Source organism: Carcharhinus amblyrhynchos, chromosome 18, assembly GCF_965287045.1.
Source record: "Carcharhinus amblyrhynchos chromosome 18, sCarAmb.v2.hapA, whole genome shotgun sequence".
NCBI lineage: Eukaryota > Metazoa > Chordata > Chondrichthyes > Carcharhiniformes > Carcharhinidae > Carcharhinus > Carcharhinus amblyrhynchos.
The window spans coordinates 24,925,421-24,949,895 of NC_137341.1; positions in this window are offsets into that span (position 1 = coordinate 24,925,421).

The window sequence follows — 24,475 nt, forward strand, 5'->3', positions numbered from 1 at the left end:
AAATGTTTCAGTAAGATCACCTCTCATTCTTCTAAACTCCAACCTGCTCAATCTTCCCTTATAAGACACATCCCAGGAATTAGTCTAGTGAACCTTTCCTGAACTGCAAGTTTATCCCTCTCTTTGTAAGGATACCAAAACTGTACACAGCACCCCAGATGCAGTCTCACCAATTCCCTGTCCAGTTGTAGCAATACTTCCCTACTATTATATTCCATTCCCCTAGCAATAAAGACCAACTATCTATTTGCCTTTTTAATTACTTGCTGTAAACTCCCTTTAGAGGTTATAGACATGTCAGGAAAATTCTTGGGCCATAATTTTGATGAATTGTGGCTGTTGCTGGTTTATGGGAACAGATGGATCTCACAGAAAGTGGTGACTGCTGCTGTTTGAAGGGGTTCAGTTTTCCCAACTCTTTGGTACAAATTTCCTTTCACTTCAGGTCAGTCTTATTAAACAATATATAAAGTGCAAAGTTACCCTGCCTAAGACTGTGCTCACTGCCTCTTTCTGCCAATTAAGTAAGAAGCATTCAGAGTGCTAATCCTCCAATTACTTTGATGAATATTCATTGATGTTCAAGAAAATACAAGTTGTACCTGAGTGAAGCCTCAGTGCCTGTAATATATGTCTATTAAGAACAAGCACAATAAAGTATCTCAGCTCTACTGAGATGAATTCCAGCAAATTTTAATATGCAGCCTCCTCCATTACTGAGAAATGTAATTATTTTATATATTGCTATAGAGACATATTCAAGCAAATTCTAATTTGCAGCCTGCATGCAAGCTCAGGGAATATCATCCCTATATTAGTGTTTAATAAATGATTATTGTCAACTTGCAGCATTCTGTCTCCTGCTGAGAGCTCGTGGAGAGACTGTGTCTCCTTGGTGCTTCACCACCACACACCAGCACTGTCTCACTGTGTCAGCCCATCACTGATTTACTAGCAGCTTTGTGCTTTTATGTTTCTAAAAGAAACACCTCTGCACAGCTATGATATCAGTGCAAGGTAAATAACATAGATTCTATATATTTCCTAATTGACAAGAAATTAGAATGTGTACATGTACAAGGGACCTGGTTGTCCTTGTTCATAAGTCACTGAAGATTAACATGCAGATGCAGCAAGCTATTAGGAAGGCTAATGGAATGTTAGCTTTTATTGCAAGGGGATTTGAGGACAGCAATAGTGAAGCTATACTTCAATTTTATAGGAGCTTGCTTAGACTGTATCTGGGGAAACGTGCAGTTTTGGTCCCCTTACCCCAGAAAGGATATTTTTGCCATTGGGAGAGTGCAACAAAGGTTCAACAGACTTGTTTTGGGGATGGCAAGACTGTCTTATAAAGAGAGATTAGGCAAACTGGGCCTGTATTCTCTAGAATTTTGAAGAATGGGAGGCCATCTTGTTGAAACCTACAAAATACTGAAAAGAATAAACAAGGTGGATACAGGTAAGATGTTTCTTTTGGTTGGGGAATCTAGGACCAGGGGTCACAATTTCAAAATGAGGAGGAAGCCACTTAGGACCAAGAGGAAGAGAAATTTCTTTACACAAAGAATTGTGAACCTTTGGAATTCTCAACCCTAAAGCACTGAGGAAGCGCAATCATTGAGAATCTTTAAAGTAAAGATCGGTAGATTTCTAATTCTGTGAGTGGATGGTGTCACAGTGCTGCCTCACAGAGCCAGGGACCCAGGTTTGATTCCTGGCTTGGGTGACTGCGCAGAGTCTGCATGTTTTCCTCATGTCTGCGTGGGTTTCCTCCGGGTGCTCTGGTTTCCTCCTACAGTCCAAACGATGTGCTGGTTAGGTGCATTGGTCATGATAAATCCTCTGTGTACCCAAACAGGCGCCGGAGTGTGGTGACTAGGGGATTTTCACAGTAACTTCATTGCGGTGTTAATATAAGTCTACTTGTGACACCAATAAATAAACTTTAAACTTAGCAACAGAAGGTTATGGGGTAGTGTGTGTAAAAGACATTGAAGTGTCCAATCAGCTATAATCATAGTGAATAGCCCAGCAGGCTTGATGAACTGAACGGCTTACTCCTGTTCCTATGTGTCTATGTCCTTTCTGGCGTAGAACAGAGAGAAGTCCTGACATTTTGGTCCTTCAAAAGACGGATGGAATTTAACGGCTTGCCCTGCCCATCGATGAGCAGAGCGAGCCAGTAAAATCACACAAGAGCCGAGAAATCAAGATCATGTCCGATTTCTCGGCTCTCGCGACTTTATGAGACCCGGATTTCCGGTGCAGTCAGCCTCTCGCCGAAATAGGCGAGAGGCGATTAATCAATTTAAATTTATGGAAATGTTGATTTTCATCTATTTAGCGATCCAGGCACTCAATCACCCAGGCTCACTTGCCTTTATGGCCTTGCCGGGAGAGGTTCTCTCTCGCAAGGGAAAACACCTGCTCACCATGAACAGGGAACAGTCATGTTGGCCTCTTCAGTGGATTCTGTCATTTGCAGACTAACTGGAAGCTTAGAAAAAAACTCATAAAGTTCCACCCAACACATCTGTAAGACAGTTTATCTGGTCATTGATCTCTTGTGTTTGTGAGATCTTCTTGGCTGATGATAGCTGCTTTTTTAAAAATTGATTCATGGGAGGTGTATGTCATTGACATTTATTGCCCTCCCCTCTTTCAATTCCATCGAGAACATGGCGATGAGCTGCTTCCTTCAACTGTTGCAGTACACTTGATGTAAATACACCTACAGTGCTGTTAAGGATGAAATTCTAGGATTTTAATTCAGTGATAGTGAAAGAACAGCAATACAGTTCCAAGTCAGGACCATGTGCATCTTGCAGGAGATCTTACAGATTCTGGTCTTTCATTACACCTGCTTCCTTGATTTTCTAAGTGATAGATATCATGAGATCGGAAAGTGCGTGGAAGAAGCCTTGTGCTGCCATTGTTTAGTGGTGGTGGAGGGAATGAATCTTTGAGATGCCAGTTTTGGGCTCCATATCTAAGGAACGATGTGCTGGCCTTGGAAAGGGTCCAGAAGAGGTTCACAAGAGTGATCCCTGGAATGAAGAGCTTGCCATATGAGAAACGGTTGAGGACTCTAAGTCTGTACTCATTGGAGTTGAGAAGGATGAGGGGGGGATCTTATTGAAACTTACAGGATCCTGCAAGGCCTGGATAGAGTGGATGTGGAGAGGATGTTTCCACTTGTAGAAAAAAACAGAACCAGAGGGCACAACCTCAGGCTAAAATGACGATCCTTTAAAACAGAGATGAGGAGGAATTTCTTCAGCCAGCGAGTGGTGAATGTGGAACTGTTTGCACAGAAGGCTGAGGAGGCCAGGTCATCTTTAAAACAGAGTTAGCTAGCTTCTTGATTCATGAGGGGATCAGGGGTCATGACAAAAAGGCAGGACAATGGGAATGAGAAAAATATCAGCCATGATTGAATGGAGGAGCAGACTTGATGGGCTGAGTGGCCTAATTCTGCTCCTATGTCTTATGGTCTTAAAGCGAGTTGTTTGGTCCTGGATGATGTTAAGGTTTTTGAATGTTGTTGAAGCTGATAACTGGGGGTCTTCCATCACATTCCTTTGCCGCATAGATGATCGGAAGGTTATTCAAAGTTATTCATGCATCATTCCCAGCTATGACCTGCATTTGTAATCACGTTATTTATATGGCTGGTCCTGTTAAGTTTCTGGTCAATGGCGACTTCCAGAAGTTAATGGTGGAAGATTCAGCTATGGTAATGCTACAGGATATGAAAGGTAGATGGTTAGATTCACTTTTGCTGGAGGTGGTCATTGCCTATCACTTGTGTCCCATGAATGTTACTTGTCACTTATCAGCCCATTCTGAATGTTGTCCAGAGCTTGCTGCATACGGACATGGACCGCTTCCATATCTCAGGAGTTACGAATGGAACTGAACACTGTGAAATCATCACCAAACTAAAAACAGTCTAGCCCATGCATAAGATGGTAAGTGCATAAGATTGGGTGTAAAAACTCGCCCAAAAGCAAATCTGCCACTCTCCCATTTTCACGCTCGCTGAACACTTTGAACTTTTCTTGTAAAATTCTGCCTTATGTCTTTGTGGTAACAGTACTCAAAACTCTTTGGAAAATCCCCTTACACTGTCACTCAGTAACCTCTCCCCTTAGCATCCTATGTTACAGTCTGTATTTCTACTAATGTTAATCCAGCTTCCTCACACCCTCCCATTCAGTATCTTGTGTTACTGATGTTAACAGATCGTATTTGCTACACACTTGCATTGACTCGAGCTGCCTACATGAAATTAATTTCTTCTGGTAAGCTAATGAAGTTAAATTGTCACTAAGAAACCATTTAACTGTCGTCAGTAAAAATGAATCCATTAAACACAAAAAATATCATTACATTCCTCAATGATCTCTAACTGCTGCCATCGTTCCTTCCTCCGGTTTCTGCACTGCAGCAGCAACCCTGCACCAGGTTCTGAATCCTCAGTCACACAAGCTCAGTCACCACACTCTGCCACCTCTGTTTCCAAAATGCCATGTGGACATAATTTTGAATCTCGTCAGATGATTTTTATCACTCGTCCAGGGCAATGCAGCAAATTAAAACTCAGTCTGAGCCAGAATTTATGCTAATCTCTCAATGCTTCAATGCTTGGTTCAGAATTCAAATAACAAAAAATAAGCCTTCAAAGAATTAAGGAATTCTCAATTGAATTGGTTTCTTTCGCTGCTCTTCATCTCCTGCCACAATGTAAACCCAGTGATGCTGCACCCAACTTTAAGTCTGCATATGGAGCTGAAATCAGTCACCCAACCACTAATTAGAAGTAGGGAACTTTTCAGGATAAGAAGTGCTGTGCTCCCTCCAATTTTGCGGGGTCAGTGATTTGCCGAATGAATTACACTGAGCTATTCATGGAGAACAGTGACTATTATGTAAACAGTAAATAGGAAAAGTGATACAAAATGGCAACTCTCACTAACAGTAGTTTTTTTATCAAAGCTGAACCACCACAATGGGATAAATTTTAGCTGATTGCTGTTTGCAAGATCATAAGAATAATCATTATCTCAACCCATCCTTCAAGATCCAGTACAAGGCCAGAGACGCTTCGTGAATTGTATTGATGAAAAGCACTGAGATCTAACAAAATGGTCGAAAAAAAAACCTGATCCATCATTGGGGAATTTACAATAGAGCATGCCTCCCATGCTCACTATAAGAGCAAGCGTGCAGAAGCTGGGCTCGAGCTTGTCCTGAGAGAAAATGCCCTTATTCCTGCCCTTATGGGCAGGAATATCTTTACAAATCAGAGTGTATGTATCTTTAATCATTTTTCTCACTGGAAGAGAAACCCAATGTAAAGCCCAGTATTAAGGATTTATCTTTGTGTTGCAGATCTGTCTAACTTGGATCAGTCAGCCACAGTTTCACACTCAGTGATATCTGTTTGATTCTGCCCATTGATGCACTGTCACTCTCACTTACATTGCCATTATTACTTTACATCAGTTACAGATGAAAAGGATTATTAATTGTTCAAAAGTTTGGTGAGATATATAGAAATAACGTAATAAAATTGTTTTACCATTTCATTGACTTTATTTTTATCTTAAAGTGAATTTAAAATTCTTTTTATGTTTCAGATTTTTGTAATGTGGAACATTGATCAATTTCCTTCTCCATTAACTTCTAAACTCAGCCCTGGTTATCCCTGAGAAGGTGGAGCTAAAAGTGGTTTGTTATGACTGGGTACCTCACTAAGTAATTTCAGAGGGCATTTAAGAGTCAAGCACATTGACGTAGCACTGGGGTCACATATACACCCGAATGGGTAAGGGCAGCAGAGTCACAAGACTTTAGTGAAATAGTTGGGGTTTTATGATAATCCATTAGCTTCATGCTCACTTCAACCCACAGCAGTTTTTTTTCAACTTGAAATCAAATTCTGAAAGTACCATGGTAAAATTTGAACTCATGGCATGGAATTTTCCTATCCTGTCCAAAGCAGTTTTATGGCGGGCAGGTATAGAGAATCCAACAGCAGGCAAAAGGCAGAAACCCACCAGTGTAAAAACAGTTAGCAATTCTCCCGTTAGTAGGTTAATGGCAGGTCAGTTATCCCGCTGCTTGGTGGCAGGAATGTTATTTGCATTCATTTAAATCTCATAAATTCTCATTGAAATAGTTATTCACCGGAATCTCCTCATGCTTTCTAATCATGCTTCACAGTATCAGGAAATTATGTCATCCTCAAACATATGTGAAAATGAGTGATATGCACAAGTCAAACCCTCGCGACTTTGAGGTGAGTACACCATGCATAGCCTATCTGCCGTAATGCTGTGGCACTTCTGTTGCATTGAATGCCAGCCACACTGCTGGGGCCATAGGGTTGCTGTGCTCCTGCTCTTTGCCAATCTTGCCCACAAGGACATCACTATGCTGAAGTACTCTTGCAAGCTTCCATGTTCAGACACTGACCAGTACTACACCCAGGGTTCAGAAGTGCAGGGGTTTTTTGCTCCCATTAGCTGACACTCTACTGTGTAGAGGGACTAAAGTAGAACTCCACTTTCACAAATGAGCATTCTAACCAGGAGTGAAATGTAAGGGAGGGTGGGATTGACCAAGACAAAGGGACAATGGGGAAGGAAGGCTGTGCAAGAGCTGTGAGAGGGGGAAAGTGGGCACGATAAAAGGCAGAGGAGCAAGGAGGTGGAGGAACAATGGAAGGCAGAGAGTATATTGAGGGGTAGGAAACTGAAGCTGGACAAGCATACATGAAACGCTGACAAACAAGGGCATCAGAGAATAATATATTTTTGATTCATTTTTGATACATTTTTGAATACATTCATGCTGGGACCAGGGTCCTGGCGAATCGTACAACTAGGGCTGTAGATAGGGCTTTAAACTAAATAACTGGGGGGAGAGTTCAGTGGTATGGGGAATTGCAAAATCAAAGGTAAAGGAGAGGGTGTGGGTGCAGGTTAATGATGAAGACTTTCAACTAGTTAAACGAGTCGGGGACTCGGGAGAGGTTAGTAACGTTTCCAGGCCATACAATAGGACAGAGAGTATAGAAGGTGGCGGGAAATCTAACCTCAGGCAGAGTAAAAAAGGTGACAAGCACGAGAAGGGAAGTGGTCAACGCAGTGCGGGAGATGATTTGGGGAAGATAACCAGTCTGTGACAGGAAGGGACAGAGCGTGTAAACAAAAGAATGTACTAACAAATCGGGTCCAGCTAAAGGTTAGCATAAAGACACTCTACCTGAACGCATGTAGCATTCGAAACAAAAAGAATGAGTTGATGGCACAAATCTACAAATGGTTATGATCTAGTGACCATTAAAGAAACATGGTTGCAGGGTGACCGGGACTGGGAACTGAACATCCAGGGGTATCAGACATTTCGGAAGGATAGACAGGAAGGAAAAGGAGGCGGGGTAGCTCTGTTAATTAAGGATAACATCAGGGCGGTAGTGAGAGATGATATAGGCTCTAAGGGGCAAAATATGGAATCAGTATAGCTGGAGATAAGGAATAGTAAGGGGAAAAAGTCACTGGTGGGTGTGGTCTATAGGCCCCCAAATAATAACTTCAAGATGGGGCGGGCTATAAACAAGCAAATAACGTATGCTTGTAAAAATGGAACAGCAATAATTATGGGGGATTTTAACCTACATATTGATTGGTCGACTCAAGTTGGTCGTGGTGGACTTGAGAAAGAGTTTCCTCGAACAGTATGTTACAGAACCTACGAGGGAGCGAGCTATCTTGGATCTGGTCCTGTGTAATGAGACAGGTAAAATTAATGATCTTCTTGAGAGGGATCCTCGTGGAATGAGTAATCACAATATGGTTGATTTTTTAATACAGATGGAGGGTGAGAAAGCAGGGTCCCAAACCAGGGTCCTCTGCTTGAACAAAGGGGAGTATGATAGGATGTCAGCAGAGTTGGCTAATGTAGACTGGGAGCGCAGACTAGTTGGTAGGACAGCTGAGGAACAGTGGAGGATTTTTAAAGAGATTTTTCTCAGTACTCAGAAAAAATATATTCCAGTGAAAAAGAAGGAATGTAAGAAAAGGGATGACCAGCCGTGGATAACTAAGGGAATAAAGGAGAATATCAAATTAAAAACCAATGCATACTGAGTGGCCAAAATTAGTGGGGAACTAGAAAATTGGGAAAGCTTTAAAAAACAACAAAGAACTATTAAGAAAGCGATTAAAAAAAGGAAAGATAGATTGTGAAACTAAACTAGCACAAAATATAAAAACTGATGGTAAAAGTTTTTACAAATATGTAAAATGGAAAAGAGTGGCTAAAGTAAGTGTTGGCCCTTAGAAGATGAGAAGGGAAACAAGGAAATGGCCGAGGCTTTAAACAAGTTTTTTGTGTCGGTCTTCATGGCAGAGGACACAAATAGCGTACCGATAATTAACGGTCATGGGACTATAGGGGGTTTGGACCTTAAAACGATTATTATTACTAAAGAGGCAGTGCTTGCTAGGCTAATGGAACTAAAAATCCAGTAACTTCGTCAAACATGACTTTCCCTTCATGAATCCATGCTGTGTCTGCTTGATTGAACCATTCTTTTCCAGGTGTCCTGCTATTTCTTTCTTAATGATGGATTCCAGCATTTTCCCAACTACGGACATTAAGCTAACCAAGGTAGACAAGTCCCCGGGTCTGGATGGAATGCATCCCAGGGTACTAAAAGAAACAGCAGAAGTAATAGCAGATGTGTTAGTTGTAATTTATCAAAATTTGCTGGACTCTGGGGAGGTGCCAGCTGATTGGAAAACAGCGAATGTAACGCCACTGTTTAAAAAAGGAGGAAAACAAAAGGCGGGTAACTGCAGTCTGGTTAGCTTAATGTCCGTAGTTGGGAAAATGCTGGAATCCATCATTAAGAAAGAAATAGCAGGACACCTGGAAAAGAATGGTTCAATCAAGCAGACACAGCATGGATTCATGAAGGGAAAGTCATGTTTGACGAAGTTACTGGATTTTTTTGAAGATGTAATAAGTGCGGTTGACAGAGGGGAACCGGTGGATGTGGTGTTTTTAGATTTCCAGAAGGTGTTCGATAAGGTGCCTCACAAAAGGTTGCTGCAGAAGATTAAGGTACACGGAGTTGGAGGTAAAGTGTTAGCGTGGATTGAGGATTGGCTATCTAACAGAAAGCAGACAGTTGGAATAAATGAGTGCTTTTCCGGTTGGCAGTTAGTGATTAGTGGCGTGCCTCAGGGATCGGTGCTGGGGCCTCAACTGTTTACCATATGCATAGACGATCTGGAGGAGGGAACCGAGTGTAGGGTAACAAAGTTTATGGATGACACAAAGATGAGTGGGAAAGCAAATTGCATGGAGGACACGGAAAGTCTGCAGAGAGATTTGGATAGGCTAAGTGAGTAGGCGAGGATCTGGCAGATGGAATATAACATTGGCAAGTGTGAGGTTATCGACTTTGGAAGGAATAATAGTCAAATGGACTATTATTTAAGTGGTGAAAAATTACAACATGCTACTGTGCAGAGGGACCTAGAGATCCTTGTGCATGAATCGCAAAAATTCAGTTTGCAGGTGCAGCAATTGATGAAGAAGGCAAATGGAATGTTGGCCTTTATCGCGAGTGGGATGGAGTATAAAAGCAGGGAGATCTTGCTGTAATTGTACAAGGTACTGTTTTCGGAGATGAGGGGGTTAGCTTATGAGGAGAGATTGAGTAGACTGGGCCTGTACTTGTTGGAGCTTAGAAGGCTGAGGGGAGATCTTATAGACACATATAGGATAATGAAGGGGCTGGACTGGTAGAGGCAGAGAGATTATTTCCACTTAGAAAGGAAACAAGAACTAGAGGGCACAGCCTCAACATGAGGGGGAGTCAATTTGGAACAGAGTTCAGGAGGAACTCCTCTCAGAGGGTAGTGAATCTTTGGAATTTGCTGCCCAATGAAGCAGTAGAGGCTATCTCGTTAAATGTGTTTAAGTTGCAGGTAGATAGATTTCTGATCAATAAGGGAATTAAGGGTTATGGGGAGCAGGCGGATAAATGGAACTGAACCACTATCAGATCAACCATGATCTTATTGAATGGCGGGGCAGGCTCGAGGAGCTAGATGGCCTACTCCTGCTCATATTTCTTATGTTCTTATGATTAGAAAGGACTCCAGAATAGTGGGTGCAGGGGAGTGTTGTTAGTGAAGCATAGGAGGGATTGGTTGCACAGAAACTCAGAAGGTGGGAGGGGGTTGATTTGAGAGGGAATACTGTACTATTTAGTCCTTATGCCAGTGGGGAACTCTATGGAAGTCCAAGTCCTTGCTCTGCGGTTTGCACTCAGTTGTCTCTGCACAGACACTCCTGTGGTGATGTGGAAAGGAGACCGTGCAGGCGTGCAGCAGACATACAGCAGAAACAATCATTGGGAGCACGATACACTCCAGCTGCAGGGAGGGAAAAGGCTGTGTGCACCAGAGGTAAAAAGCATAGCTTAGTGTGTAGGCCTGTCTCAGTTGCTTGGCTGCGTTTGTACTGGGATTAAGATGGAGTGGTGATGTTAACTGGAGACATCTGCAATCTATAGGTTGGAAACAAAGCTTGGGAGGAGTGGGAGAGGGTTGGGGAGGGGGCAGGGTTATATGATTGTCTCCTGAAGGAGTTGAATCCACATTGGTAGGTGATCATATGCACGGCCTGTAGATGGGGTGAATATATGCATACATTGGGCATTGGCAAATCACAGGTAATGTGCTAGAGGGATTGTGGGGAAAATTAGGAATGACCACTGCAATAACAATGGGATCCAGAGGAAGACTGGAAAACAAAACTTCACATTGTGAGTTTCTAGGTATGTATTTCGCATATGGACAGTGAGAAAAGGAGCATTAAATTCTGTTTGGAATAAAAGTGAAGAACCATCAGTAATGGCATTGGTTCAAAATGAAAGTAATAGCTATTCAGATCAGGTGAGGTCTGAGGTAGTGTAGGAGAAGCACACTACAAGGTGAAGAAATTATTGGTGCCACAAGAGTGAACAGGAATGAGCTTAGTTAGAAAGCAAGAAGACCTCCTTAGCAAGAAAACTACTGAAAGTTAATGCTTTCATTAACACTGTTAAAGGGATTCTTAGATCTCAAGGGTTGCACATCACTGTCACTGCATCTCAAAGAGTTATACCTAGAAATATAGGGCGGAAATTTCCCATCCCATCTACTGCAGTAATCGTAGCGGACAGGACAGAATATTCAGCAGACCTTTCAAAGGTACATTGAGCTCGGATGGGAATTTTTGATCTTGGAGCACACGCGGATGGAAAATCCCACCCATAGACATTGTGAATGTAGACAACAGTGAAGGAGGAACAGCTGCATTATACGTGGGGTATTCCATCAATGAACCCAGTTGTGTGTTCATCAGAACTGGCATTCATTTCCTGCCAAAGGAATACATTCATTGCTCATTCGTATGCCACATCAAGAATAGAGCACAGAGCTAATTTGGGTCACTCGTCTCAATGACAGCTTATCATTCCACACAGGACTCCTGATGTCAAATTTCAAGAATGTAATTTTAGTCACCTCAATGTGTGTGCTAGCATCTCTGGGACAAGGTTACATGAGAGCTGGCATAGACTAGATGAACACTGGAAAAGCCATAGCATTCAAGGCCAAGGACCTCGTGCTGGAAAATGGGATTAGAACAGATAGGTGCTTGATGGCTGGCACAAACACGATGGGCCAATGGGCCTCTTTCTTGTGAAGTAAGTGATGTTATGGAGAAAGGGAGACATGGGAAATATGTTCATGATACTTTAATTGCTGAGGAGTTCCTTGAAGAGTAAAGTTAAGTGAGGTCATATGGCCACATCTCTCCTAGCTCTTAATGCCATTTCCTTGCATCTGAGGGAACATCCAACCACTCGCAGCGAGGACAACTTGTGCATTCTGGCCTCATGAATGGCCAGGCCATGATCTCTGCTTTGGTCCACAGTGTCCTGTGAATGTGTTCCATGTGGGTATTGAGAGTCCACTGAGGAACAAAAGCGATGCGAGAGAAGACTTGAAGCTTTCACCGCCACCTAATGATGCAATCACTGCTGCTTCTGGTAGGAAGACGTGCCTGGAGATCTTCTCCTCCCATGCATGTATTGTTTACTGCTACTGAAGAGACACAAATGCCACTATAATATCAATGCTGTTGAGCACCCCTCACTCAATGGTGTTTCTTGAGGAAGAAAGGTTAGAAATGCTTACGTCTCACACTCCAAATCAAGATTTAAACACATCTCTCTGTCATCGCAAGGGTTGCTAAGACTGGTATAACATCACATTAATGTTAATGACACTGTGAAATATTATCATTGAGTAGGAGAATGGCTAAATCTCAACATGAGGATTCCAATGTACAAAGAGAGCAAAGAACAGCACAGCACAGGAAACAGGCCCTTCGGCCCTACAAGCCCGCGCTGCCCATTTTAACACTCACTGAGTGCCTTATTCAAGTCTTTCGTCGATCATCGATGTTTTTGTCTACCTCTAGTGGACTCCACAATAAAGGGGTGCAATTTAGAAAATTATGTGTGTGCCAGAATAAGGGAGATCCAATTCAGGGACAATTTATTGACACCAATCAGCCTAAAAAGCATGTTTTTGGGATGTGGGAGGAAACTGGAGCACCCGGAGAAAACCCACGCAAGCATGGGGAGAATGTGCAAACTCCCACAGACATTGATCCAAGCCAGAGATCCAACCCAGGTCCCTGTAACTGCACAGCAGACAGTGATAATCACTGAGCTGTTGTGTTGCCCGTCAGTTGGTCCAGTTTAAGCTTACACTAACGGACGTGAAGCACTAGGCAATTCTCAAAGCAACATCCAAGAGCAACCCTCGCTTGACCCACTGCGTGCATGCCCCTTGTTGGCCAACAAGGTGGACTGACTCGCGTGTGGATGTAAAAAGGAGACATCGATAAACATCAATAGACATACAACAGGTCCAGACATTAATGGAAGATCCCTAACAGCTCCAACAAGGTGACAAGGTGAGCCTTAAAATTTGTTGGACGGCCAATAGGAATCTATTAATTCACAGGAACGTCCTGAGGCTTTTGATCTTCAACTAGAACATTCTTTTGTATCCCTCCATCTCCAGTCTGCTCATGTGCCTAACTAGGTAAGTCTTAAATAACCCTAGCGTGTCTGCCTCCACCACCCTACTTGGCAGTGCATTCCAGGCCCCCACAGCCCTCTGTGTAAAAAACATCCCTCTGACATCTGAGTTATACCTCGCCCCTCTCACCTTGAACCCATGACCCCTCGTGATTTTCGCATCCAACCTGGGAAAAAGCTTCCCACTGTTCACTCTGTCTATACCCTTCATAATCTTATACACCTATATTAGGTCTCCCCTCATTCTCCGTCTTTCCGGGAAGAACAACACCAGTTTGCCCAATCTTTCCTCATAGCTAAAACCCTCTATACCAGGCAGCGTCCTGGTAACCCTCCTCTGCACTCTCTCTAAGGCTTCCACGTCCTTCCAGTAGTGAGGCGACCAGAACTGGACGCAGTACTCTAAATGTGGTCTAACCAATGTTCTATACAACTGCAACATTAGACGCCAGCTTTTATACTCTATACCCCTTCCTATAAAGGCAGGCATACCATATGCCTTCTTCACCACCTTCTCCACCTGTGCTGCCACCTTCAAGGACTTGTGAACTTGCACACCTAGGTCCCTCTGTGTTTCTATACTCTTAATGTCCTACCATTTATTGTATAACTCCCTCCTACATTATTTCTTCCAAAATGCATCACCTTGCATTTATCTGGATTAAATTCCATCTGCCATTTCACCACCTAATTTACCAGCCTATGTATATCATGCTATATTGTCTGACACTGTTCATCACTATCAGCAAGTCCAGCCACCTTTGTGTCATCCACAAACTTGCTGATCACACCAGTTACTCCCTCTTCCAATTCATTTATATATATCACAAATAGCAGAGGTCCCAGTACAGAGCCCTGCGGAACACCACTAGTCACAGACCTCCAGCTAGAAAAAGACCCTTCCACTGCTACTCTCTGTCTCCTGTGACCAAGCCAGTTCTCAACCCATCTAGCCACCTGTCCTTGTATCCCATGAGCCTTAACTTTTTTCACCAACCTGCCACGAGGGACTTTGTCAAATGCCTTACTGAAATCCACATAGACGACATCCACGGCTCTTCCTTTGTCAACCATTCTTGTCACCTCATCAAAAAATTCCACCAGATTTGTAAGGCATGACCTCCCTCTTACAAAACCATGTTGCCTGTTACTAATGAGATTGTTCTGTTCTAAATGTGCGTACATCCTATCTCTAAGAATCCTCTCCAACAATTCCCCTACCACTGACGTCAAGCTCACAGGCCTATAATTACCCGGGTTATCCCTGCTACCCTTTTTAAACAATGGTACCACATTCGCTATCCTCCAATTCTCTGGGACCTCACCTGTGTCCAAAGAACATGTATGAACTCAAAACGCCATCACTTATCCAAAGCATTCGCATACTATCAAATTTATTCGCAAAAGTGCAGTTTCTTTGCAATGATACCACACAACCAGGACCCAAAAGTGACATCAAAATTACTTTCCTAATCCTACCGCTATGCGTTGGTGCAGTTCCAAAATCCAGAGCAGAAGTGGGGCAGCCTGCTGACCATTACGTCCTGATGTTTATGAATGACTTGGAGGATTACTCTGGTGGCCTGGGGTCTGATGCTCAGGGGTAGAAGTGCCCTTGGCAGCCTGAGCAGCTGGAGTAGATGCAGTTACAAGCTGAGGGGACTTGGAGTGTCCTGAGTGGAAGCTCAGGGGTATCCAACAGGCACATCTTCTTTGTAGGTGCCCAAGAGCCACTTCTCCTGGCACATCATCTCCTACAGGAAGGTCAGAGTGCTTCACCTCCATGTGGCCTACATCCTGATCATGATGTGTGGCCATGGTGTGCAGAGCCGAGTGCAAATTCAGCAGGACTTGATGGATGAACGTCTCCATGATGGTCAGCAAACTTCCATGGTAACCTGAAGGCCATGACATCAGACAACACAGGTACATTCCTCCATCATTCATTCTCATCTGCTGAATAACTGTTGCATCTGTCCTTGATGTTCTGCCACTTGTCGTTGCATCTCCAGCTTTGAGTTTTTAGCCACTTTCTGAGACATGTCATCTGACTCAGATTGAGCAGCTGGCTAGTCTGTAGCAGTCCTCCCGAGTGTCAGAGACTTGCACTCTCCCTGCCTGAACTGCTGCTAGGACCTGTCAGTGAGATGTTCTCCAGAAAGTGAGCCCAAGCCTATCTAGAACTGTGTCCCATCAAGGTATGTCTCTGCACAGGGTTGTGGTTCACATGAGCACTGTAATGGTTTCTGAACTTCCTCCTTGGAAATGACTTGGGGTCTTAGACTGGCACTCAGCTGCCTTATGGCCTTAATCTGCTGATGTGTAGAAAACAGATTTCAGTTGATAAGCATGAGCAACATAAGACTGCATGTTTTGCATTAAGACTGCAATTACCACGATTTGATGAACTGATGGGGCTGTGATCTGTACAAAGTTATTGGGAGAAGCTGATTTTCCCCCTTCCCACAGGAGCAATCCTTGTCGTCCCCAGTCAGCTTGGCTGCAGTCTCCTTGAACTCAGTGAGGGCAATGATGTCTGCCAGCCCTCCATGGTTCTGTGATCTTTTGCGCCGGTTAAATACTAACTTGGCCTGTATGAAAGGCATGTGATGAGAAAGGATGGAGCAGAGGTTAGGTAAGATGCATGTCCCATGTGTGTGGTGAGCACTTCCCAGAGGATGGAGTGTGAACAATATGATAGATGGGATGGTGGTGATGTGAAAGTGTCTGCGAGAGAATAACTGTTGCTGTGTGTCCCATGCTAATGGATGTGTGAGATCTGTGAAGAGAATAACCATTTGCATACATGATGCCACGATATTTTTGATATTAGCGGAGTTGAAGGATGACTTACCAATGCAGAGTGGATAAGATCATTCATCCTCTTCCTGCAATGGATAGCAATTTATGTTGTGCTGGCCTGCTCTGCAACCTTCCATGTTGAGATAAGGGGTGGAATTTTACGAGAATGATTTGAAGTGTCCAGTTAGTGTGAAAAAGCTAATATGCAGGTACAGTGAATTATTAGGAAGACAATTATTTATTAGAAAGAGAAATGGAATATAAAAGTAAGGATATTTTGCTACAGTTGTACAGGACATTAGTGAGAATACATCTGGAGTACTGTGAATGCAATTATGTCCTTTGTTAAATAAAGCTGTACAAAGTAGTTCAAGAAAGGTTCTCTGAAACCTGCAATGACGGGGTTATCTTATGAGGAAAAATTTGGAGCTGTATCCATTGGAGTTTAGAAGAATGAGAGATGACATTATTGAAACATTTAAGATCCTAAGGGAACTTGACAGAGTAAATACTGAAAAGATGTTTACCCTTGTAAAAGAGACCAGAACTAGGGAGATACAATTTAAAAATAAGGTGTCTCCTATTTAAGATAGAGATGAGGAGAATTGTTTCCTCTCAGGAAGTCATGATTCTGTGGAACACACTATTCCCCAGTGAGTTATGGAGCCAGGATCATTGAATATTTTTAAGGCAGGGGTAGACAGATCTTGTCTAACAACAGAATCAAAGAATGTCAGGGGTAGACAAGGTAGTGGCATTGAGGCCACAATCAAATCAGCCATCATCTTATTGAATGATGGAGCAGACTCGAGTGGCCAAATGGCTTACTCCTGCTCCTACATTGTTCTAATGTAAAACCTTAAAGCACAGATTTGGTTGTGTGCCCCAAATAAGTGTTCTTTAAACAAACACAAAATATGACAAATAGCATTGTAACCATTACTGAGACATGACTGCATGGCAGTCAGGACTGGAAACTAAACATACCCAGTCTACAGAAAAGATAGAAAAAATAGTAGAGCGGGAGGAGTAGCCTCCATGATTTAGGGTAGAACTGCTTAAATGTTAAGAGAGGACACACCGAGAGCTAAGTAGGCATGCAGTCCTTATTTTAAGAGTTGAATTCAGAAATAGAAAAGGATTTAAGATTTAAATGGGAGTTAAATATAGAAGCCCCAGTAGCAATTGTGAAGTGGCAGATTGTTTAAGTGTATAAATTAGACATGTATGTAGTTAAGGCAAGTAGTTTTAATGGAGGATGTTAAGAACAACAATTTGTATTTGTATAGCAGCCTTAACATAATAAACTATACCAAGGCACTTCACAGGAGCATTCTCAACCACAGTACGATATCAAGACACAGAAGGAGATATTAGAGGGGGAATTTTCCTGTTTTGCCTGCCACAGGAATCGAAGCGGGTAAGGGATGGATCATGGAAAGATCCATTGACCTCAGGTAGGACTTTCCAGTTTTGGGGTGAGCATGGTCAGAAAATCCTGCCCAGATGAGGAGGCATGTTTTAAGGAGTGTTTTAAAGATGGAAAGGAAGGTAAATCAAAGCAGCAGTGTAGGGAGGTAATTTCAAAGCTTAGAGTCTAGGCAACTGCGAGTGCAGTCACCTATGGTGGAAAAATTCAAACTGGGGATGTTCAAGAGGGCAGAAGTAGAGGAGCCACAGATTTTCAGAGGGTTGTGGGGCTGGAGAGATGAGTGATATCAATGAGCAAGGCTTTTGAGGGATTTGAAAACAAGGATGAGAATTTTAAAAATCAAGACATTGTTTGACCACGTGCCAGTGAAGGTCAGTGAGCACTGGGGTGATAGAAGAATGGGACTTGGTACATATTAAGGTAATGAGACCAGCCAGGAGTGCGTTGGAATAGTCAAGTCCAGTGATAACAAATGCACAAATGAGACCTTTAACAGCAGATGAGCTGAGATAAGGGCAAAGACACGGAGTTTGAAATAGTCTTAGTGATGGTACAAATACGAGGTGGGGAGCTCATCTCAGGATCTAATATAGCACCAAAACTGCAAATTAACCAGCTTAATCTCAGGCTGTTTTCAAGGGGAGGGATGGAGTCAGTGAATAGGGAACAGAGATTACTGCGGGTCTCAAAACAGTGGCTTCAGTCTTCCCACGATTTATTTGGAAGAAATTACTGCTTATCCAGTACTGGATGTCAGATAAACAGGCTGACAATTGAACAATAGTGAAAGAGTCAGGAGAGATGGTGGAGAGGTCGAGCTAAGTGTTTTCAGCATATGTGTGAAAACTACCCTTGATGTAATTTGAGATGAGCAGATTAGCACAAGACAAAAAGATAGTGAATTTTGAGTCTTTCCAGGATACTTGTCAACAGCATATGTCCTAGAAGCAAGAAGGTGGAATGCCATATTAGAATTAATAATGAGTAATGAGCCAGATTTCATTAGCAGCCTAATGTAGCATGAATATTTATATAATAGCAATCAGAATATGATTGAGTTCAACATAGTGTTTGAAAAGGAAAATCTTGCAACAACTACTAAAATTCTAGATTTCAGTAAAGACTGTCCACTGTAAACTGTTAGTGCAAATCCGTTAGAGCAAATCTATTGGTGAGTAAAATAAGATAGGTGGAAGGTATTCAAAAATAATTTAACTTGATACAGAACCAATTTGGAGTCCTAAGGGACTTGAGATCTACATGCCAGAAAAGACAACCATAGACACCTATAGAATTAAGAGACAACATAAAACTAAAGAAAAAGCATACACAAATGCAAGAAGTAGGACAGATCTGGCAAATGGGAATGATACAAAGAGCAGCAAATGGTGACAAAACAAATAAAGAACTATAAAAAGGGAGGACGAAAAGAAACCAAAAGGGAACCAAAATCAACACAAAACGCTTTTACAATTACATAAGGAAAAAGGTGGTCAGAAGCAATTAACTCAATGGTGATATTGTCAATGAAAATAAGGAAATGGCGGATATGTTGAACCTTGCATCAGGAATTGCAGTAGAGGAAGAGATTCGCTTGCAAAATATCCCACATAAATGGACACTAAATCAGGGTCAGGGACTCACCAAAACTAATATGAACAAATTAACAGTAATGAACGATATAAAGCCATGAAAGTGTGACAAATCCTCAGGACCCGGTGATTTCCACCCCATGGCAGAAATCATCCATTCTTGTATACTGCTGGGATTTTCCAGTGCTACTGACAGTGAATGGAACACCAAATTTTCCGTTCTTGCTCGCAACAGATGAGACAGGGGAATCCTACCCCATGGCTTTTTGGGGCATCTGCAATGTACTCCTAATTCAGGAATTGGTGCTTTCAATTGGAGAAGTGTTTGGGTGGAATTTTCTGTCTTTGCTCGCCCGAAACTGGAAAATCACGCCCGAGGTCAATAGGCTTTTCCATGGTTCGCCTCTCGCCTGCTCCAATCCCCGTGGTGAGCGAAACTGGAAAATTTGCCCTTTCATGTCATTCCACAATTTAAGGAAGGAGAGAGAGGGAACCTAGGAAATTACAAATGAGTTAGCCTAATATCTGTTGACAAGAAATTGAGTCCAAATTTATGGATCAGGTGACTGAACACCTGAAAATTTGCATCTGATCAGGACGAACCAGTATGAATTTATAAACATAGGTCACACCTGATGAACTTGATTGAAATTTTACAAGGTGTGACTAAAGTGGTAAATAGAGGAATGTTTATGGATGTTATTTAAATAAGCGTTTAGTAGGCATTTGATAAAGTCTCTTATAATAGACTGCTGGCTGAAGTGGAAGTTCATGGAATCAAAGACAGGTTATTGACCTGGTTATAAAATTAGCTAAATTGTAGGAGATGGAGAGTTGGGAGAATAGACAATTAGTCTAATTGGCAAATATATTTAGGAGTATCTGGCAAGAATCTGTGTCTGGGCTTCAAATATTCATCACATTAATTGCCTAAATAAGGGGATATAAAGCCATATATCCATATTTGCTGATGATATGAAGATGGCCAGCAGTGTAAGCAGTGTGGATGGAAGCATAATATCAAAAAAAATATTGATAGGTTAAGTGAATGGACAAAATTGTGATGAATGGATCTCAATATAGCAAAATACAAACAGGATAAATCATGGTACTTTCTAAATGTTGGCAAGCTAGAAGCAGTGGATGTCCAAAAAGACTTGGGGATCCAGGTACATAGATTATTAAAATCTCATGAAAAGATACAGAAAATAATCCAGAAAATATCCACTGACTAGAACAAAAGGGGTGGAATTCATATTTTAGCTACACAAAGCTGGTTAAATCACACCTGGGGAACTGTAAGCAGTTGTAAAAGCAAACTTTAGAAAAGATACATTGGCCTTGGGAGGAGTGCAGTGTAGATTAACTAGAAAGAGAACTGGACTGCTAGGATTAAATAACCAGGAGAGATTACACAACTAGGGTTGTATTCCCTTGAATGGGTGATTTGATCAAAAACTATTTCAGCTGATTGAGAAGCCTAAGATTAGGAAGTGTTATGGAAAGCTGGGGAAGGGACCATAAAATGGCAAGGAAGATGAAGGGTAGATACTCACCGCCTTCCCTCACCATGGAATTTTATCTGCTGAGGGGCAGATGAAAGCAGCTGTCTTGCTCAGAGGCCAATTGAGGGCCTTACGTACCCATTTAAGGCCCTGTTCCCAACAATGCTCGTATTTTACCAGTGACTGTTAGGGATCTCTGCCACAGGGGAAGAGCCTCTCCAGTAAAACCATTCGGCCTCCTGTCAGCTAGGGGTGGGCACTCCTGATCCTCAAACACTCTGTTGCCTACGAAGAGGCCATCTGGTAACAAGGGCTGCCTCCGGACAGGTCCCGGAGTGGGTCTTGAACTTATAATCTCTTACATGGAAGAATTCTACCAGTGAACCAAGGCTTGGATTTTATTATCACACAAAAATTTAACTTTAAGGACCTAATTTTTAGGCACAACTAAATCCCTCAAATCTAACTTTAAATAGATGCAACCCTAAACCTGCCAGCATACCGTACTCTCAATCCCTTCAATTTCCAGAAACACACTTTGAAATCTAAAGAAACTGTGGGAGATTGGAAGAACCTTGCAGAAATTTTTCCCATTTTGTTTCTGTTCAGCTGGTTGCCTGACATGTTATGAAATCAATCAAAATGCATCAGTTTCTCTGAAATAGGTGCCACAGGCATCCATGTGAAGAGTTTCTGCTAAGGTTTACCAAAGATTAGGGATCGTACTGATTGATCCAGCAATATTTCAAAAGGTTCAGGAATAAGACTCTGCCTGAACAATGCAAGCTTTAGGTGATAGTAGATTTCAAATGATTTTACCACTACCTACATTTTCATTGAAAGAAAAACGATAGATTGCTTCTGGAAGTAGTAAATAAATCATGGCCATTCTATATTAGATCTGGTATTTAGCACCAGCTGGGCACCTTGTGTTGGCAGGAATATGACTGTACAAGCAACCCAAATAAAATTAGCGATGACATTTTGATGAAGATAAGTGGCAGGAATTAGATTGGTGTATTTCAGGAGAACTGATCTTAGCGCTGCAAGGGAGGAACGGGGGAAGGTAATTGGGAAATCATGTTACGTGTTAAGATAACAGAAATGGTACATGCTCTTTTTGAATTAGCGCTCAATCCCTCCCATATAAAACTAAAAGCAAGAGATGATGGATTGGATGTCAATTTGGGAGCAACAGAACTTCATGAAGGATTGGGACTTCTTGCTCTCCACCCTCCCCTCTTATTTTCATGTGTCACTGTTCAATAGCTATCCCTGTGGAGGTTTCATTCTTCTTCCTGTAGGATAAATGTTTGGACTCATTATACATCCTCCACTCAACATGAGAGATCGGCAATTTGCTGTGTGGGGGAGTTTTTGATGCAAATGCTTGAGTACCCAATGCCCTGATTAAGTGTTTAAGTTTGCCTTACTTGTTTATGGTATATTACATGATTTAATAAAACCCCTTCCATTAGCAAATGAGCTAGTGGTGAGGTATTCAGCTGTACAGACCAGGTCTCAACATCAACATCAACTCCAAATATTTGTAACTAGAATTTCAAGTATGGTAACATAGTTATTGGATATAAACCTTACCATGGCACCTGGGAAATATAAATTCAGTTAACAAAAAATCTGGTTAAAAAAAAGCTATTATTAGCCACAATAACCATGAAATTACTGGAGTGCTGGTAAAAACTCATCTGGTGTATTAATGCAAGGAACTTAGGGAATAAAATCTGCTGTTCTTATTTTATCTGCCCTATACATGATTCTAAACCCACAGGAATGAAATAAAAACACAGTGCTGAGAAAATGCAGCAGTTCTGGCAGCATCTGTGGAAAGAGAAGCAGAGTTAATATTTCAAGTTCAAAATGACTCTGGAACACTGGCTGAGTCCACGATCTTCAGATATTGCTTAACAACTCAGATGCATCAAATCAATAGAAGCAACAAGAATGAAATGGGACAAACCACCTTGCATCATCCTAAGAGATCGCTAGAGATAACAAAATCATGTCCGGCCCAGTAGACCCCACAAAGTCCTCTTCACAACATCTGGGGACTTGTGCCAAGATTGGGAGAACTGTCCCACAGGCTATTCAAACAACAACTTGACACAGTCACACTCACCGAATCATAACTTTTATCTACAATCCATGACTCTTCCACGTATGTCCTGTCCAATGGGTAGCACGCAGTAGCACACAGTCAGCAGGCAGTGGTTCCGCAAGTTCCCGTCATTGAATGCAATCTTTATAAAGCCACAGAGCATAAGGTTAACATAGGCAATGAAACCTGCTGCGGATTGCCAGCTATTGCCCTCAATTAGCTAATGTGAATGACTCCCCCATGTTGAATAATACTTGGAAAAAGTAAAGCGAGCAGCAAAGACATGCTCTGGGACGGGGGAATGACTTGGCAACACCACTGACTGAGATGACTGATCTCCAAAGGATATAGCTACCAGATTATACTTGATACACTCTGTGAATGAACCAACACAGCTTTTCCTCGCCAATTGACTAGTTACCTGTTATCACAACCTGTTATGAGTGACTAAGTCCTATCTTCATTATGAGGACATCCTCATTTGTGTTGTGTGTAACTACCATTGCACTAAATGGGACAGAGCTAGCAATTCAGAATTGGGCATGCATGAAGCATTGTGCATCATCAACAAAATTATACTCAAATAAAATCTGTAACCTTGTTGTCCGGCACATCTCTCACTCTACCATTATCAAGCCAAGTGATCAATCTTAGAGGGGTAAAGGAGGGCATGTGAGCAGCAGCAGCAGGTATATTGGACGATGAGTTGCTGATCTGGTAAAGTTACAACATGGAAACATATGCATGCTAACAGTGCAAGCAGCATGTTCAACACCAGAGGTTCCCAACCTTTTCAGTAACATGGCATCTTTCAGTGAGACAAACAATTCCACAGCACACCTACTTTTTTCCAGACAAATTGCTTGCTCATAAATGTCATATTTACTGTGGTTGCAATAGGGGTTGCTTCTGGATGTTGTCCCATGTAGCATTTGGGTCTAGTATGAATAGCATTTCTGGGAGCCGCTGAACAGTGGCTTGGTGGTCTGCCAACAATTGTACCTGCTAGGTGTGCTAATCATCTGGTGGGATAGCACTGGTTTCTTCCTTTGGCTGGAGTTTGCAGGTTGGCCACTAGCTCTGCCTATGCTGTCATACTGGCTGGTGCCACTGGTATGGGGTTTGTTGCTGTCATTGCCTGTGCTAGGCCTGGCTGGATCGTGGTTAATGATACCCAAGCTGCTGTCCTGCTAGGCAATCCTCTCGTTCTACATCATCTCCTATGCCAATTTGATCACTTTGCCTTGAGTCTGGTGGCATATGTTGTACCACCTTTTCTTAATGTTGCCTATACCTCTGGTGCATTTGGACACAGCATTGACCTTGGCCAGTATTGAGAGCCAGATCTTATTTTTAGTCCAAGGGGCCAGTTTGATATTCCCCTCCCTCTGCCAAAAGCTCGTCGTGGTGCAGTGTTACTTCCCAGATCAAAATTTCCGTCTTGACCGCATTGAAGATGAGTTTGGTGGTGGAAGGCTTCCTCCTGAGCCATTTGTTGCAGCTGATTGTTGGTGATGTGCAACTCCTGCCCAGAAAAGGAGGGGGGGTGTGGTGGGGGTACTCCAATATACTTTTAAAAAACAAACACTTATGTAACAGCCTTTCTGACAAAACGGGAGCTTAAGATGGCGACTAAATTCCAATTTGCACTCCAATGGGACATCACATTTTTGTGCATCTGAAATACAAACATTTGTGACAGCACAACTTTGTCGCATCACAAGAGGAGATTTGATTTGCATCACATGATAGCAAGAACCAGATGAACACACAGAATTCACAAAGGCCATAGGTCTCGACAACATCCCAGCAATAGTCTTGAAGGCTTGTTTTCCAAAACTGGCT